The 18,764-nt window shown below is 44.5% G+C and overlaps 1 protein-coding gene across 1 annotated transcript in view; it reads right to left on the reverse strand.

Moving 5' to 3' along the window:
• Window positions 1-11,881: 11,881 nt before the first annotated feature.
• The window catches only part of LOC144696151 (uncharacterized), a 206,703-nt gene continuing 199,820 nt past the window's right edge, over window positions 11,882-18,764 (reverse strand). The window contains exon 5 of the mRNA XM_078567500.1: window positions 11,882-12,040. The gene's annotated coding sequence lies outside the window, so the exon portion shown is untranslated. The remainder of the gene's footprint in view (window positions 12,041-18,764) is intronic.

Consider the following 18,764-nt stretch of genomic DNA (forward strand, 5'->3'; position numbering starts at 1 on the left):
TACCATTGACCAGAAACTGAACTGGACTAGCCATATAAATACTGTGGCTACAAAAGCAGGTCAGAGGCTGGGAATTCTGTGGAGAGTAACTCACCTCCTGACTCCCCAAAGCCTGTCCACCATCTAAAAGGCGCAAGTCAGGAGTGTGATGGAAAACTCTCCACTTGCCTGGATGAGTGCAACTCCAACAACACTCAAGAAGCCCAACACCATCCAGGGTAAAGCAGCCCACTTGATCAGCACCTCATCCACCACTTTAATCATTCACTCCCTCCACCACTGAAGCACAGTGACAGGAGTGTGTACCACCTACAAGATACACTGCAGGAACTCACCAAGGCTCCTCATGCAAACTCACAACCTCTACCACCTAGAAGGACAAGGGCAGCAGCCGCATCAGAACATCACCACCTGCAAGTTCCCCCCCAAGGCACTCACCAGCCTGACTTGGAAAATATAACACTGTTCGTTCAGTGTCGCTGGAAGAGCTACGTGTGTTAATACTGCTGCCCATACAGCATTTATTCAGAACCATATTGCCAACTGTTGTTTGCTTTCAAGCACAGCGTTGAGTGTCATGATTTTGTTCCATGGCCAACTGGACATTGGCTGTCACTGAGGGTTGGTTTCTCGACCATATTTGTGCCTTACTTTGGTTTCTCACCCATTAATAAGAAACGAGTGAGAAAAATCCATGCACAATGCAGCAGTACAGACATGATTTGGGCTTGTATTACTCTGCAACACAGCCCAATGCAACAACACAGCCCCACGCAACAACACAGCCCAAAACTACAACACAGCCCAAAACTACAACACAGCCCAACACAAACAACACAGCCCAACACAACAACACAGCCCAGCACAAACAACACAGCCCAACACAACAACACAGCCCAACACAACAACAAAGCCCAACACAACAACACAGCCCAGCACAACAACACAGCCCAACACAACAACACAGCCCAACACAACAACACAGCCCAACACAACAACACAGCCCAGCACAACAACACAGCCCAACACAAACAACACAGCCCAACACAACAACACAGCCCAGCACAACAACACAGCCCAACACAACAACACAGGCCAATTCCACAACAAAGCTCAAAACTACACAGCCAAACACAACAGGGCCCAAAACAACACTGCCCAGCAGCCTAGAGGGAGAAGGTAGCATGGTGGTATTGTCACTGGACTAGTAATTCAAAGACCCAGGATAATACTTAAGGGGATGTATGGATCTCACCATTGCAGATAGTGGAACTTGACTTCAGTGAAAAGTCTGGAATTAAAATGACCTTGAAACCATTGCCGTAAAAACCCATCTCGTTTCACTAAATGTGGGAAGAGAATCTGCTGTCCTTACCTGGTCTGGCCTAGGTGTTATTCCAAATCCAAAGCAACATGGTTGACCCTTAACTGCTCTCTGACATGGCCCAACAAGCCACTCAGTTGTATCAAACTGCTACAAAGTCTAAAAGGAATGAAACCAGACGGACCACCCGGCATTGACCTAGGTACAGAAATGACAACAGCAAACTCAGCCCTGTCAACCCAGCAAAATCCTCCTTACTAACATCTGGGGGCTAGTGCCAAAATTGGGAGAGCTGTCTCACAGACTAGTCAAGAAACAGCCTGACATTGTCATCCTCACGGAATTATACCTTACAGATAATGTCCCAAACACCACCATCATCATTGCTGGGTATGTCCTGTCCCATCGGTAGGACAGACCCAGCAGAGGTGGCGGCACAGTGGTATACAGTCAGGAGGGAGTTGCCCTGGGAGTCCTCAACAGCAGCTCTGGACCCCATGAAGTCTCATGGCATCAGGTCAAACATGGGCAAGGAAACCTCCTGCTGATTACTACTCTATCATTACCATCAAGCCAGGGGATCAACCCTGGTTCAATGAAGAGTGCAGGAGGGCATGCCAGGAGCAGCACCAGGCATAGCTAAAAATGAGGTGTCAACCCAGTGAAGCTACAACACAGGACCACTTGCGTGCCAAACAGCAAAAGCAGCAAGTGATAGGCAGGGCTAAGCAATCCCACAATCAACAGATCAGTTCTAAGCTCTGCAGTCCTGCCACCTCCAGTCATGAATGGTGATGGACAATTAAACAACTCACTGGAGGAGGAGGCCCAATGAATATCGCCATCCTCAACGATGGAGGAGCCCAGCACATCAGTGCAAAAGATAAGCCTGAAGCACTTACAACAATCTTCAGCCAGAAGTGCCGAGAGGATGATCCATCTCTGCCTCCTCCGGAGGTCCCCAGCATCACAGATGCCAGTCTTCAGCCATTTCGATTCGCTTCACATGTTATCAAGAAATGGCTGAAGGCACTGGATACTGCAAAGACTATGGGCCCTGACAATATTCCGGCAATAGTACTGAAGAATTGTGCTCCAGAACTTGCCGTGCCCCTAGCCAAGCTGTTCCAGTACAGCTACAACTCTGGCATCTACCCGGCTATGTGGAAAACTGCCCAGGAATGTCCTGTACACAAAAAGCAGGACAAATCCAACTCGGCCAATTACTGCCCCATCAGCCTACTCTCGATCATCAGTAAAGGGTTGGAAGGGGTCATCAGCAGTGCTATCAAGCGGCACTGCCTTGGTAATAACCTGCTCGCTGATGCTCACTTTGTGTTCTGCCAGGGCCACTCAGCACCTTATCTCATTCCAGCCTCGGCTCAAACATGGACAAAAGAGCTGAACTCCCGAGGTGAGGCGACAGTGACTGCCCTTGACAACATGGCCACATTTGACCGAGTGTGGCATCAAGGAGCCCTCGCAAAACTGGAGTGAATGAGAATCAGGGGGAAAACTCTCCACTGGTTGGAGTCATACCTAGCACAAAAGAAGATGGTTGTGGTTGTTGGAGGTCAAGCATCTCAGCTCCAGGACATCACTGCAGGAGTTCCTCAGGGTAGTGTCTCCGGCCCAACCATCTTCAGCTGCTTCATCAATGACCTTCCTTCCATCATAAGGTCAGAAGTGGGGATGTTCACTGATGATTGCACAATGTTCAGCACCATTCGCGGCTCCTCAGATACCGAAGATACATGTCCAAATGCAGAAAGACCTGGACAATATCCAAGCTTGGGCTGACAAGTAACATTCATGCCAGAGAAGTGTCAGACAATGATCCTCTCCAACAATAGAGAATCTAACCATCACCCCTTGATGTTCAATGGCATTACCATCACTGAATCTCCCACTATCAACATCCTGGGGGTTACCAGTGACCAGAAATTGAACTGGACTAGCCATATAAATACTGTGGGAAAGGCTGGGAATCCTGCGTTGAGTAACTCATCTCCTGACTCCCCAAAGCCTGTCCACCATCCACAAAGCACAAGTCAGGAGTGTGATGGGATACTCTCCACTTGCCTGGATGATTGCAGCTCTAACAACACTCAAGAAGCTCGACACCGTCCAGGACAAAGCAGCCCTACGTAATTAGCACCACATCCACAAACATTCACTCCCTCCACCACCGACGCACAGTAGCAGCAGTGTGTACCATCTACAAGACGTACTGCAGGAATTCACCAAGGCTCCTTCAATTTCGCCTTCCAAACCCATGACCACTACCATCTAGAAGGATAAGGGCAGCAGATAGATGGGAACACCACCACCCGGAAGTTCCTCTCTAAGCCACTCACCATCCTGACTTGGAAATATATCACCGTTCCTTGACGGTCACTTGGTCAAAACCCTGGAACTCCCTCCCTAACAGCTCTGTGGGTGTATCTACGCCACATGGACTGCAGCGGTTCAAGAAGGCAGCTTGCCACTGCCTTCTTAAGAGCAGTTAGGAATGGACAATAAATGCTGGCCCAGCCAGCGATGCCAACATCCCGTGAATCACAGTATCACAGTGTCTTTACAGTGCAGAAAGAGGACATTCGGTGCACTTAGTCTGGCTCTTTGGAAGAGTATTCCACCTAGTCCCACTCCCCTACCTTATCCCCCTAGCCTTGCATGTTCCTTCTTTTCAGGTAGCAATCCAATTTCCTTTTGAATGCCTCAATCACACCTGCCTCTACCACCCTCTCAGGAAGTTAGCTCCAGACTCCAGCCACCCTCTGGGTGAAAAAAATTTTCCTCACATCAAATTTACTTCTTTTGCCAATTATTTTGACTCTGTGTTCTCTAGCTCTTGATGTTCTCTTGAGTGAGAACAGTTTCTCACTATTTACCCTGTCCATACCCTTCAGGATCTTGAATACCTCTATCAAGCTTCCTCTCAGCCTTCTCTACTCCAAGGAAAATAGGCCCAACTTCTCCAATCTATCCTCATAGCTACAGCTCTTTAACCCAGGAATCATTCTTGTGAACCTCCTCTGTACTCTCTTTAATGCCTTCACATTCTTCCTCAAGTATGGTGCCCAGAACTGGATGTAGTACTCCAGATGAGGCCTAACTATACAAGTTTGACATGACCTCCTTACTTTTGTACTCAATGCCCCTATTAATGAAGCCTAAGGTACTATATGTTTTATTAACTGCTCTCTCAACACGCCCAATGACTTATGTACGTATACACCAAGGTCTTTCTGTTCCTGGACCTCCTTTAGAGGCTCTCCCTTTATTTTCTACTGTCTCACCATGTCTTTCCTGCCAAAATGAATCACCTCACACTTCTCTGCTTTGAACTTCATCTGCCACTTGTCTGCCAAATCCACCAACATGTCTATGTCCTTCTGAAGTTCAAGACTATCTCCATCACAGTTGACAACATTTCCAATCTTCATATTATCTGCAAATTTTGAAATCATGCCCTGAATGCCAGTCTAGGTCATTAATATATATCAGAAAGAGCAAGGGTCCCAACCCTGGGGAACTCCGCTACAAATCTTCCTCGAATCTGAAAAACAACCATTTATCACTACTCTCTGTTTCCTGTCTGTCACTCAGCCAATTTCTTATCCAAGTGCCTACTTTCCCTTTTATTCCATGAGCTGGAATTTTGCTCAGTCTGTTGTGTGGCACTGTATCAAATGCCTTTTGAAAACCCATATACACCACATCAACAGCGTTTCCATTATCAACTGCCTCTGTTACCTCCTCAAAAAACTCCAGAAAGTTAGTTCAACATGATTTTCCCTTCATGAATCCATGTTGGCTTTCCTTAATTATCCTGCACTTGTCTAAGTGACTCTTGATTTTATCACATACTATAGTTTCCAGAAGTTTCCCTACCACTGAGGTCAAACTGACTGGTCTGTAGTTGCTGGCTTTATCCTTGCACCCCTTTTTGAACATGGGTGTAACACCTTCCCTGTGTCTAAGGAAGACTGGAAGATTATCACTAGTGCCTCTGCAATTTCCACTCTCACTTCCCTCAGGACCCTTGGATGCATCTCATCCGGCCGTGGTACCTTATCTATTTTAAGTAAAGACAGCCTTTCCAACACCTCTTTCCTCTCGATTGTAAGTTCTTCGAGTGTACCAGTTACCTCCTCTCTCACCTTGGTAGTATCTTCTTCCTTTGTAAAGACAGATGCAAAGTTGTCAAATACCTCTGCTGTTTCTCCAACTTCCACATACTCAAGAAGCTTGATACCGTCCAGGACAAAGCAGCCCCCTTGATTGGCACCACATCCACAAACATTCACTCCCTCCACCACTAACACACAGTAGCAGCAATGTATACCATCTACAAGATACACTGCAGAGGGTAGGCAGGAATGTGGGGTTGAGTTTATATTCAGATCAGCCATGATTTTATTGAATGGTGGAGCAGGCTCAAGAGGCCGAATGGCCTACTCCTACTCTTAAATTGTATGTTTGTATGTTAGCCAACACTAGACAGCCCAACACTACAACACAGCCCAATAATACACAGCCCAACACAACACAGCCCAATAATACACAGCCCAACACAACACAGCCCAACATTACAACGCAGTCCAACACTAAAACACAGCCCAACACAACACAGCCCAATAATACACAGCCCAACACTATGACACAGTTATGTAAAGTTTGTGCCTGATTGTGTACCTTCACTGTCGCTGGGTCAAAATCCTCGAACTCCCTCCCTAACAGCACTGTGGGTGTACCTACACCACATGGACTGCAGCGGTTCAAGAAGGCAGCTCACCACCACCTTCTCAAGGGCATTTAGGGATGGGCAATAGATGCTGGCCTAGCCAGCGACACCCACATCCCATAAATTAATAAAAAAATAAAAATCAGTATCGCACCAATCTCTTGAATTCTGTTGCTAATTTTAATCTTTCCAATTATTTTAAATGAATCAATAGAAAAAATATGATATTTTCTCTTTAAAAAATAAACCTATTGTCACTTCCCAGGGTTTAAAGTTTGTTGGAAGATATTACCTCACAGCTCATTGCAATGAGAGTTACCATGTGCAGAATGCAAATCAGTAGCTTCACATTGCATTCCATAATACATGTCTTAAAACTCAGCAGTCAAACTGTTCCTGGTCTTTGCAAAGTGTGACCAAGCTCTTTCCCAATTAGTTCAATGTTACCAAGGCCATATTTCTGGAAATTTTAAGAATTTTTGAGACATTGAATTGCATTAAGTTTTAAAGTGAAACCCACAGGAGTAATTGCACTTTCTTTACAATCAACAATAACTTGAGATAAATAAGGCTTGATAAGTCTGACTGAGCTTCTCACAACTTTCTATATCATCAACCTCCCAGGCTGGGACAAGTGTTTGGTCTTCAAATTTTCTCTCAAATTGGCTCTACGATTTACTCTCAGACAAGTTCATTGTGTCACATTCAGGAACGTGCCTGTGCTGCCGAATATCTTATTAGGTTAAAGCGTAACCTATGAGCCAATAACAGTAGCCATCGCAATCAGAACTGGATATTCTACTTTCCGGCTGATACAATAGCACTGTGATGATTCCCCAGCACCCTTTTGTCACTATTATCCAGAATCTTAACTGGATCAAGCATCACGTATCAACACTGAGACACCAAGAGTAGAATCTGGATATTCTGCAAAGAGTGGCTTATCTCCTGACCCCCTCAGAGCCCCTCTGGCATCTACAAAGCTCAAGTCAGGAGTGTGATGGAATATTCAACACTCACCTGGTTGGGTGCAGCTATAACAGCCTTCAAGAAGCTTGACAGCATCCAAGATAGAAAGGTCTGCTTGATCAGAATCCCTGCCACATAACTCATTATCAACCTCCAAAATCACTAACATACAGTGGTTGCTGAACACACTATCTACAGGATACATGGCAGCAACTCTCAGCCTAAACCTATCAAGAAAGACAAGACCATGAGAACATTATTACCTGCAGGTTCATCTTCAATGATACAGCATCCTCATTCGGTCATATACAGCCATTCCTCCATCACTGAATCAATGTACTAGAATCTTTTGCTGAACACCATTCTGGGAGTGTCATCACCATATAAACTTCAAAAATTCAATGAAGAGGCTTGCCGTCATCTTCTTAGGACGCTTAAAGATATTTTATATCCCAAGAGTATTTTTTTTAAGAAGACAAATTAACAGTTGAACAGGGTTCTGGAATAATATCAGGCCTTCTGAGACCTATCGCCAAGAGAAGGGCACATCTACTGGAGTTGGGAGGAGACCATGAGATCAAAGCGGAGTATATACAGCAATCTGATCTGCTGTAACTAGCATTAGGACCAAAGAGATGGCAGTTCAGAATGAAGAAGCAATACAAATTGATGAAGGCTTATCATTGACCTGAAACATTGGGCAGAATTATCAGGTCAGCGTGTGGCGCGCGTGTGGGCACCTACCTGCTTGAGCCTAAAATAGCACGTGATGATGACGGGTGAGCGTACCGATGCGTCCCACGTTCACATTTCGGTCAGTGGGCATGCGCAAAAGTCAGAAGCGCGCCCACCGACAATGAAGAGGGTAATTAAGCCCATTAACATTGTAATTGTCCCCGATTTTTCATGGTCCATCCAATCTCACAGTCGGCCGATGGCCGAATCGGCCAAACAGCTTTGCATTTTTCATGAAACCTCATCCAAGGGCGGGATGAGTTTTCCGCTATTAAATAAGATAAAATAAGAATCTATGGGAAAATCTCTTATAATGTATATGTTCAGGTGACTGTCTGTGATGCTTAAACATCTTTGTTCTGATTTTAAAATCTTTATTTAATACTTTTGAAGTCTTCAGCTCCCTGAGGAAGCTCCCTGTCTTCAGGGAGCTTTCATTCAGTGCTTGCCCTCGCTTGCGCTTATGTCAGCTCCTGCCCTCCTCCCGCCCCTACCCCAGTAGCACTGAGCATTTCAGTGTGTGCTTCTTGCTGGCTTCCTGGCTGCTCCCGGACCTGCTGATTGTGACCACCCGCTGACCTGAAAATTCTGCCCATTAACTCTGCACCTCCCTCCAAAGATGCTGCATGATCTGCTGAGTATTTCCAGCATTTTCTGCTTTAATTTAACAATTAAAACTTGACTTGTAGCTTGCTGGGATAGTTCTCCTTGCTAGGGTGACCAGGCTTTGAAAACTCCACCTTGGAACACATTGAAAAGACTAGGGAAAATATTTTTAAAATTCATTCACGGGATGTGGGCTTCGCTGGCTGGGCCAGCATTTATTGCCCATCGCTAATTGCCCTTGAGAAGGTGGTGGTGAGCTAATTCTTGAACCACTGCAGCCCATGTGGTGTAGGTACACCCACAGTGCTGTTGGGAAGTGAGCTCCAGGATTTTGACCCAACGACAGTGAAGGAACGGAGATATATTTCCAAGTCAGGATGGTGAATGACTTGGAGGGAACGTCCAGGTGGTGGTGTTCCCATCTATCTGCTGCCCTTGTCTTTCTAGGTGGTAGCGGTCGTGGGTTTGGAAGGTGCTGTCGAAGGAGCCTTGGTGAATTCCTGCAGTGCATTTTGTAGATGGTACACACACTGCTGCTACTGTGCGTTGCTGGTGGAGGGACTGAATGTTTGTGGATGTGGTGCCAAACAAGCGGGCTGCTTTGTCCTGGATGGTGTACAGATTCTTTAGTGTTGTGGGAGCTGCACTCATCCAGGCAAGTAGAGGGTATTCTATCACACTCCTGACTTGTGTGTTGTAGATGGTGGACAGGAAGTGAGTTAATCGTCACAGGATTCCTAGCCTCTGATCTGCTCTTGTAGCCACAGTATTTATATGGCTAGTCCAGTTCAGTTTCTGGTCAATGGTAACCTTCCAGATGTTGAAAGTGGGGGATTCAGTGATGGTAATGCATTTGAATGTCATGGGGCGATGGTTAGATTCTCTCTTGTTGGAGATGGTCACTGCCAGGCATTTGTGTGGCACGAATGTTACTTGCCACTTGTCAGCCCAAGCCTGGATATTGTCCAGGTCTTGCTGGACTGTTTTGGTATCTGAGGCGTCGCAAATGGTGCTGAACGTTGTGCAATCATCAGTGAACATCCCCACTTCTGACCTTATGATGGAAGGAAGGTCATTGATGAAGCAGCTGAAGATGGTTGGGCCGAGGACACTACCCTGAGGAACTCCTGCAGTGATGTCCTGGAGCTGAGATGACTGACCTCCAACAACCATAACCGTTTTTATCTTTGTGTTTGATTGACTGCCACCTCTCTTCAAAAAAATGCCCTCTTGGAAGAAGTATGGTTCTGTCCTCCGACAGGATTTCCGACTGTCTCTTCTGCCCTGCTCACCTTCATTGCTTTCCATTTCTCTCCTGGTGTTTGACCTGACATCTTTTGATTATCTGCTCACACCACACCCTCAATGTGTCTCTTCCCCCCCACCCACCTTAAACCAATTTATATTTCTCCCTTGTTGAAACTATGCTTCAGTTCTGCTGAAGGGCCATGAGGGCTCGAAACGTTGACTGATTTCTTCTCCGCCGATGCTGCCGGACTTGCTGAGTTTTTCCAGGTAATTCTGTTTTTATTTTGTTTTGGATTTCCAGCATCCGCAGTAGCTTTTAGCTTTTTGTTTTTACCACTTTCCTTTGTGCTAGGTATGACTCCAACCAGTGGAGAGTTTTCCTCCTGATTCACATTGACTCCAGTTTTGCTAGGGCCACGCCCGGTCAAATGCGGCCTTGAAGTCAAGGGCAGTCACCCTCACCTCACCTCGAGAATTCAGCTCTTTTGCCCATGTTTGAACCAAGGTTGTAATGAGACCAGGAGCTTAGTGACCCTGACAGAACACAAACTAAGTGTAAATGAGCAGGTTATTGCTAAGCAAGTGCCACTTGATAGCACTGTTGATGACCCCTTCCATCACATTACTCATGATCGAGAGTAGACGGATGGGATGATAATTGGCCAGGCAATGACCATCTCCAACAAAAAGAATCCAACCATCGCCTCTTGATGTTCAATGGCATTACAATCACTGCATTCCCCACTATCAATGTCCTGGGGGTTACCATTGACCAGAAACTGAACTGGGCTAGCCAGATAAATACTGTGGCTACGAGAGCAGGTCAGAGGCTAGGAATCCTGTGGTGAGTAACTCACCTCCTGACTCCCCAAAGCCTGTCCACCATCTACAAGGCACAAGTCAGGAGTGTGATGGAATACTCCCCACTTGCCTGGATGAGTGCAGCTCCCACAACACTCAAGAAGCTGGACACCATCCAGGACAAAGCAGCCTGCTAGATTGGCACCACATCCACAAACATTCACTCCCTCCAACACTGATGCACAGTAGCAGCAGTGTGTGTACCATCTACAAGATGCACTGCAGGAATTCACCAAGGCTCTTTAGACAGCACCTTCCAAACCCACAACCACTACCATCTAGAAGGCCAAGGGCAGCAGATAGATGGGAACACCACCACCTGGAAGTTCCCCTCCAAGTCACTCACCATCCTGACTTGGAAATATATCGCCGTTCCTTCACTGTCACTGGGTCAAAATCCTGGAACTCCCTCCCTAACAGCACTGTGGGTGTACCTACACCACATGGACTGCAGCGGTTCAAGAAGGCAGCTCACCACCACCTTCTCAAGGGCAACTAGGGATGGGCAATAAATGCTGGCCCAGCCAGCGAAGCCCACATCAAGCGAGTAAATAAAAAAAAATAATTACTTACGGACATATTGAACTTTTAAGTAAGACTGTTTTTTTAAGAGAAAAAGGACATACAAGTAAAATTTAATTTTAACTGGCTGAGACCATAAAGAAACCACTTTCTGGAAAATTCCTATGCGGATTATTTCTAATCTGTGTGCATGTGTGTCGCATTTTTATTATTTTTTCTCACATTGTAGGAACTAACAAACTCACTCTTCCTCTGACTCAAGAAAGTCCAGTTAAATTGGTCCTAAAACATAAACACATTTGGACTGGGAAAAGGTATCCACAAGGGAAGGGACCCTTTTTAAATTAACCTTATTGTGACTAACCGCCGGGGGGGGGTTGAATAAAGAAGGGGAGCCAGTTCATCCCTCCTCACCTGGGAGCATCTCCATTTGGGGTATCTTGTCCGGGATCATAACAATTTGGGGGAACTTCGTCCAGGGATTGGTTGTAACATATGCGAAAAGGACTAGTGCTGACGGAACTCTCCGATATGGATTGTGTGAAGAGGGAAATTCTGCAAGCCGGGACATTTGAGTTACTTTGAGAAAATTGTCAGGACACCAGAACATTTATTGAAAAACTGGGACTGTTCCAGCTAAACCGGCTCATTTGGGTCACCATACTCTGAGCTTCAGATCCTGGTGCTTTTTACAATTCACTATGTTTGTTGTACAGTGAAAAAAGGGACATAACACAGCAAAATTTACCTTTTTCACCCTTGAGGTTGAACGTGCTGTTTGTTGGATTGGATTTGGTGTATTTGGAGCAATGTAACTGTGGTTTATAATGCAGTATAACAGAACAGAATCACACCCAGCTCCATTTCTGCAGTAAATATTGGATTTTATTCAGGATAAGCAGCTTGTTGTCCAGTTGGGAGCTAAATGATAGGAAAAGCCTTGTTCTGGGAAACTTAGCTTCACCGTCAGTTGTAGGTCCTCAGCATGTTTGCCTGTTACCAGTCTGTCAACAGCAGCTCTCAACCTGGAAAAGGGCAGAAAAAAAACCAAAGTTATCTCGGATATATTTTGCTCTTTCAGGGGACATTGTCTTTGATGATAAGGCCAGCGTGTGCTGCCCATCCCAAATTGCCCTTGAACTGAGTGGCTTGCTAGGCCATTTCAACCACATTGCTGTGGGTCTGCAGTCAAATGTAGGCCAGACCAGGTAAGGATGGCAGATTTCCTTCCCTAAATGACATTAGTGAACCAGATGGGTCTTTGTGATAATCAATGATAGTTGCTATGGTCACCATTACTAGCTTTTATAATTTCAGATTTTATTAATTGAATTTAAATCTCACCAGCTCCTGTGGTAGGATTTGAACCCTTATTCTCAGAGCATTTGGAGCTAATCCAGTGACATCACCACTACACCACCATCTTCACTTTCTAATTTGAGGTCCAATATTTCCAGAAGCTGTGAACCATCAGCTGCATAAATATCTTTTTAATATCCTTTTGCTGGTCCTATTATTAATGAGTGTTCATATGATTGCTTCACGGTGTTTGAGATCTTTACTCACTGATGTCACCCTTTTCGCAGCCCAATGATCGGGTCCGGATAGCGAGGATGATACTGAAGTAGGAAACCAGAGGCCTGCACTAATAACCTGGAGTCATCAGTTCGAATCTGACCATGCCAGCTGGGGCATTGAAATTCAATTAATTAACTAAATCTGGAATAAAAAGCTAGTCTCAGTAATGGTGACCAGGAAACAATTGGATTTTCATCCCATCTGCCCTTCAGGGAAGGAAATCCTTACGCAGTTTGGCCTATGTGACTCCAGATCCACAACAACCTGCTTGACTATTAACTGTCCTCTGAAATGAGCTAGCAAGCTACTCAGTTACATCAAAACTGCTCCAGAAAATTTTAATAAGAATACAACAGGATGGGCCACTGACATTGACCTAAGGCATCGGAAACGACAAGAGCACAGCCTAACCCGCAAGTGCGCTTCATAGCACTGTCGACAACCTCTTTTGTCTCTTTGCTGATGATCAAGGGTAGTTTGGTGTGGTGGTAATTGGTCGGGTTGTATTCGTTCAGGAACCTTCTCCAAGGAATCCCTGATTGGCCAATTGGAGATTTCTGCAAAGTCTGCCTCATTAACATCTGAGGGTTCGCATTAAAATTGGGAGAGGCAGGCTGAGATAGTCATATTTACCAAATCATACCTAACAGCCAATGCCCCAGACACTCCATCAGCAACCCTGCGTATGTCCTGTACCACCATAGGTGCAAAAGACAATTAAGGCTGAAGCATTTGCAAATACCCTCAACAAGAAGTGCCAAGTGGATGATCCATCTTGCCCTCCTCCTGAGTTCCCCAACATCACAGTTGCCAGTCTTCAGTCAATTTGAATCATTCCACATGATATAAGGAAACGGGTGAAGACACTGGATACAGTAAAAGCTATGGAGACTGACAACACCCTAACTGAAAGATTTGTGCTTCAGAATTAGCTGCACCCCTGGCTAGGCAAATCAAACCCAACCACTTACTGCTCCATCAGTCTCCTCTCGATCATCAGCAAAGTGATGGAAGGTGTTGACAGTGCCATCAAACAACACTTACACAGCAACAGTCTGGATGCTTAGCTTGGGTTCCACCAGGGTGACTCAGCTCCAGACCTTGGTCCAAACCCTCCACCACACCTTCCCAACACCTCCCTCTCCCCCTCTATTACACCCACACTTCCCCTTTCCCCTGCCCTACACCCTTCGTACACCCTCTCTTGTATTCTGCCTCCTCCTCCATCACACCCTCCCTGCCTCCTTGCACATTTTGGGGCCTATGATTCTGCTGTTGTGATAAGAGAGCTAGTTTTAACAATGTAAACTGATGGTGTGGACATTACGCTTATAAGATCCAAATGTAAAATTACCCAAACAATTATACAGCTAGTCAGCAGGGACTTCCTGAGCTGAACAAATGGGAAAAATGAAATGTACATTAGAAATAATTAGCTGAGAAGTGGTTTTGGTAATTTAAACTGCTGAATATTCAGTCTCATTTTTTTATGTCACCTGAATGATTTCATTGTGTAAATCCCCTGTGTCTTTCCATCACTGTTCAGATATAGCTGAATTATAATGAATATATAACTAGTCTGCCAAGATATTTAATGCTTGGATCAGGATCTCTATAGATTACTTATTAAAAACAAATGCTTAATTTGTACCTCAGACCATTTAATCATATGTTCTTCCACTGAGTGTACCTCGTCACACCGTTATTATCCAAAGTGCCAATCTTTTACATGAAAGCATTGTTCAGTTAATGAGTGATGACCGACAGGCACTGGATTGACAAATTTTGATTTGCTGAGTAATGCGAAAGCATTATGTATTATGGAGCATTTTTTAAGTAAATAAAATACTACAGCACAAGACAGATTGCAGCATCCCCCTGTGAACGACCGGACTGTAGATTTGCTCTGCACAGCAAGGTTGAATTTAGAAATAGAGCCAGAAGAATGATACATAGGAATACCTAAGTTGGCACAGTGTACATGTTACATGAGGGTTAGTAAAAGCTGAGAATGTTCATGTCCTGGGCTCAAGATCAATAAAAAAGCTATATTTGCAAGAAGAATTCTTGCACTGTTCAGTTTCTATAGAAAACTAAAAGGCTCATGTCCTCTTCATGTCCTCCTTTTTGATATTCATGTTACTATTTATTGCCTCTTTTCGTTCTGTAATAAATGGTCCTTTGTTAGATATATATGTAGGGGTTAAAGAGGTCAAAGTGTTAAAACGTTCCCGGCATCAGCCATTATGAAAATGGCTTCGATTTCCCATAGGAAGATAATATTTTGTGATTTATTAACACTCTCCACTGATCTTGTGCCCCAAGTTGGTATCAGTGGAAAGGCACAACAAGCTCTGGACTTGCTGCTTAAGTACACATCCTGTGCCTTTTCAAACTTGCCTGACTGGGTAAAACCTGACTCTTTTTAGAAAGGGCAAGTCTATGAGATAAAAAGCAAAGAACTGTGGATGCTGGAAATCCAATGAGATAATTTGCTCTGCATTTACATTCATCACATAAGAAGGATGCAATTGCAGAAAGACTAAGGTCACTGCAACTTTAGTTGATGTTTAACTTGATTACAATTTCCATAAGCTACCTTTTATATTTTTATTATGTTTACAATTTGAATCTTTTGCTTTATCGTTAGACAGCATTCAATTCCCATCAAATCCATTCTTCTTTCAATTTCTATTCTGAAATGTATATAATTTTCATCAAATAGCTCATTTTACACTGTGTACTTGAGTACATAAGGGCCGATGATGTCTACATCAGTTGATCCATGTGGCAGGCTGATGCTTGCTGGGCAGATCATGCCATACTTGTTATCCCTATCCCAGTAGCTTGGAGATGTGGAGCTCATCCTGTTGATATTGTGGTGTGCTATTAACAGCAATATGGTGACCCCACAGTTGATAGCAAACCTAACATAGAAGTAAAAACAAAAAACTACTGCGGATGCTGGAAATCCAAAACAAAAAACAAAATTACCTGGAAAAACTCAGCAGGTCTGGCAGCATCGGCGGAGAAGAAAAGAGTTTACGTTTCGAGTCCTCACGACCCTTCAACAGAAAGTTCTGTTGAAGGGTCGTGAGGACTCAAAACGTCAACTCTTTTCTTCTCCGCCGATGCTGCCAGACCTGCTGAGTTTTTCCAGGTAATTTTGTTTTTGTTTCTAACATAGAAGTACCTGTGTAGAGTGGGAGGAGTCTTTTTAAAACTCAATGGTTTAAATCCTTATAACTTTGACCTAATGACCTTTTATTTATTTGTTGTGGGATAATGTTGCTGGTTATTTTTCTTGCTCTGAGAAAACGCCTATGCATGACCAGATGTCAACGACTTAGATCAACCTAGAAAACTAACAGAAGCTGACAACTATAAAACTTCCTTATAACAACCTATGATATGTAAAATCAAGTAATGACATTGAGAGTGCAGTTGCAGGCTAGTAAATCGACACGTGGGACTACCCGACATTGCTTTACTTGGATGGTAGGACTAAACCTCAATTACACAAAAGACTAAAAAAAATTAATGTGTTGAAGAAACCAGATTTATGTTTTAAGATAGCTGAAGCTACATCACTTCCCAAGAAAATTTCACAAAGCACTTAATGCATTTTTCAACATTTTGAAATTTACAATGAACATATATGTTACATTTTTATCACATGTGCACTTGGAGGGCTGCACTTTGTTTGGGACTTTGAGCTTTGTTTGCCTACCTTGCTTGAGTCAACTCTCACAGTCATCAGCACCAGGCTTCACAGACAGCACAATATCACTTTTAGGGGGGCTCAGGGGTAGGTCCCTACCTACCAAGTCAGCCATATGTGGGTGGCTTTTCAATGGCTCTAGGGCTAGGTCTTGCTTGGGGAAGGGGGAGAAGTGGCCTCAGGCAAGGGAAGAGGCTGCAGGGCGAGGGCTGTACTGGGGAAGGAGGGTACCCCAGGGTGTGTGTGAGGCACATGTTGATCTGTGCAAGTGGCCTTAAGATGGTGAGGGGTGAGGAGGCATCTCCAGAGGAGATGAGGCCAGTTGGAGATGTGAGGGTGTGTGTGTGAGAGTGAGCGGTGATGTCCCTTGAGCTGGCAGTGAGTGAGATGCCAGTGAATGTGTGATGGGCTTGAGTGTGTGAGTTTAGAGTGATGAGATGGTTGCCTTACCCTGGCTGCATGGATGAGATCATTCATCCTCTATCTGCATTGGATGGCCAACCTCTTCTGTGCACTGTTGGCACTGATCACCACTGCCATTGCCTACCAAGCCGGAGTGGTAATGTTGCTGCCCCTCCTGCAGCCAGACCAGGGGTAGAGGACATCACAGAGTCCAAAAGGCACTCGAGGGCTGCAGGCATCTTGCCCTTCGGGGCCATGCCTTCTTTGCTGCAGCCCTGGGCTGGAAGCACTGAGCGCAGCTGTACTTTAAATGCGGTGCCTGGCGTGGTGAAGCGGCGAGGTGATGGCGTGGCAGGCGAATGAGAGCCCACCCGCCATGGAAACGGCGTATATCCCGGGAATGCATAATTAATGTGGGGGGTTTGGGGTGATACAGTCATTGCGGCTGGTGGGTAAAACGTTGTTTAATCGCCCGCGACCACATGGTGCAAATCTGAGACGATTCTGCCCATTAATTCATTTTCATGAAAAATGACACTCCAATTGCCATTGGGGAATTAATTATTTTTCTTTATGTTTTTAAACTTTCCCCTACCACTAGTAGATGATTTCTAACTGGGAGAATAAGAGATACAATTAATTTTCATTTTTTACAATTGTTTCCAAACACCTGGGAAATTTGAAGCATATCTTACTCACCACTGAGATTATCCAAGTTCAGACTTCAGGTAGTAAATTTAGAATTCATAGAATCACAGAATTGTTACAGTGCAGAAGGAGGCCATTCAGTCCATCGTATCTGCACTGGCTCTTCGAAAGAACATTTCACCTAGTGCCATCCTCCTGCCTTTGCCCCGTAACCTTGCACATTCTTTATTTTCAGATACAGTCTGATTCCCTTCTGAATGTCTCGATTGAACCTGCCTCCAACACACTCTCAGACTGTGCATTCCAAACCTTGATCACTCACTGCGTGAATTTTTTCATATCGCTTTTGCTTCTTTTGCCAATTACCTTAAATCTGTGTCTTCTTATTCTCGATCCTTCCCCCAGTGGGAAGAGTTTTTCCCTAAATGTTCTGACCAGATCTCCTCCCAACCTTTGCTTCAAAGGAAATCAGTCCTAACTTCGCCAATCTGTCTGAAGTTCCTCATCTCTGGAACCATTCCTGTGAATCTTTTCTGCACTCTCTCCCATAGTTTCACACCCTTCCTAAAGTGCAGCACCTGGAACTGGGCTCTGTATCCCAGCTGAGGCCAAACTAGTATCTTATATATGTTCATAATAACCTCCCTGCTCTTGTACTCTATTCACCTATTAATAAAGCCTAGGATATTGTATACTTTATTAACTGCTCTCTCCACTTGTCCTGCTACCTTTAATGACTTATGCACATATACACCCAGGTCCCTCTGCTCCACCACCCACTTTAAAGTTGTATCCTTTATTTTTTATTGTCTCTTCATGCTCCTCCTACCAAAATGAACCACTTCACATTTCTCCACATTGATCTTCATGCCATCTGTCCACCCACTCCGCCAACTTGCCTATGTCCTTTTGAAGTTCTACACTGTCTTCCTCACCATTCACAATGCTTCCAAATTTTGTATCATGTGCAAATTTTGAAATTGTTCCCTGCACACCAAGGCCTAGGTCATTTATTTATATCAGGAAAAGCAAGGGTCTTAATACCAACCTCTGGGGAGCTCCACTACAAACCTTCCTCCAGCCCAAAACACATCCATTAACCATTATTCTCTGTTTCCCGTCACTCAGCCAGTTTTGTATCCATGTTGCTGTTGCCCCCTTTATTTCATGAGCTCTGACTTTTCTCACAAGTCTGTTGTGTGGCACTGTATCAAATTCCTTTTGGAAGTCCATGTACACCACATCAACAGCAATACCTTTATCAATCCTCTCTGTTACGTCTTCAAAAAACTCATGCAAGTTAGGTAACACTAATTTCCCTTAAGAAATTCATGCTGGCTTTCTTTAATTAGCCCACATTTGCCTATATGACTGTTAATTTTTTCCCCAAATTATTGTTT

The sequence above is a fragment of the Cetorhinus maximus genome, chromosome 21 (assembly GCF_964194155.1).
Source record: "Cetorhinus maximus chromosome 21, sCetMax3.hap1.1, whole genome shotgun sequence".
Lineage (NCBI taxonomy): Eukaryota > Metazoa > Chordata > Chondrichthyes > Lamniformes > Cetorhinidae > Cetorhinus > Cetorhinus maximus.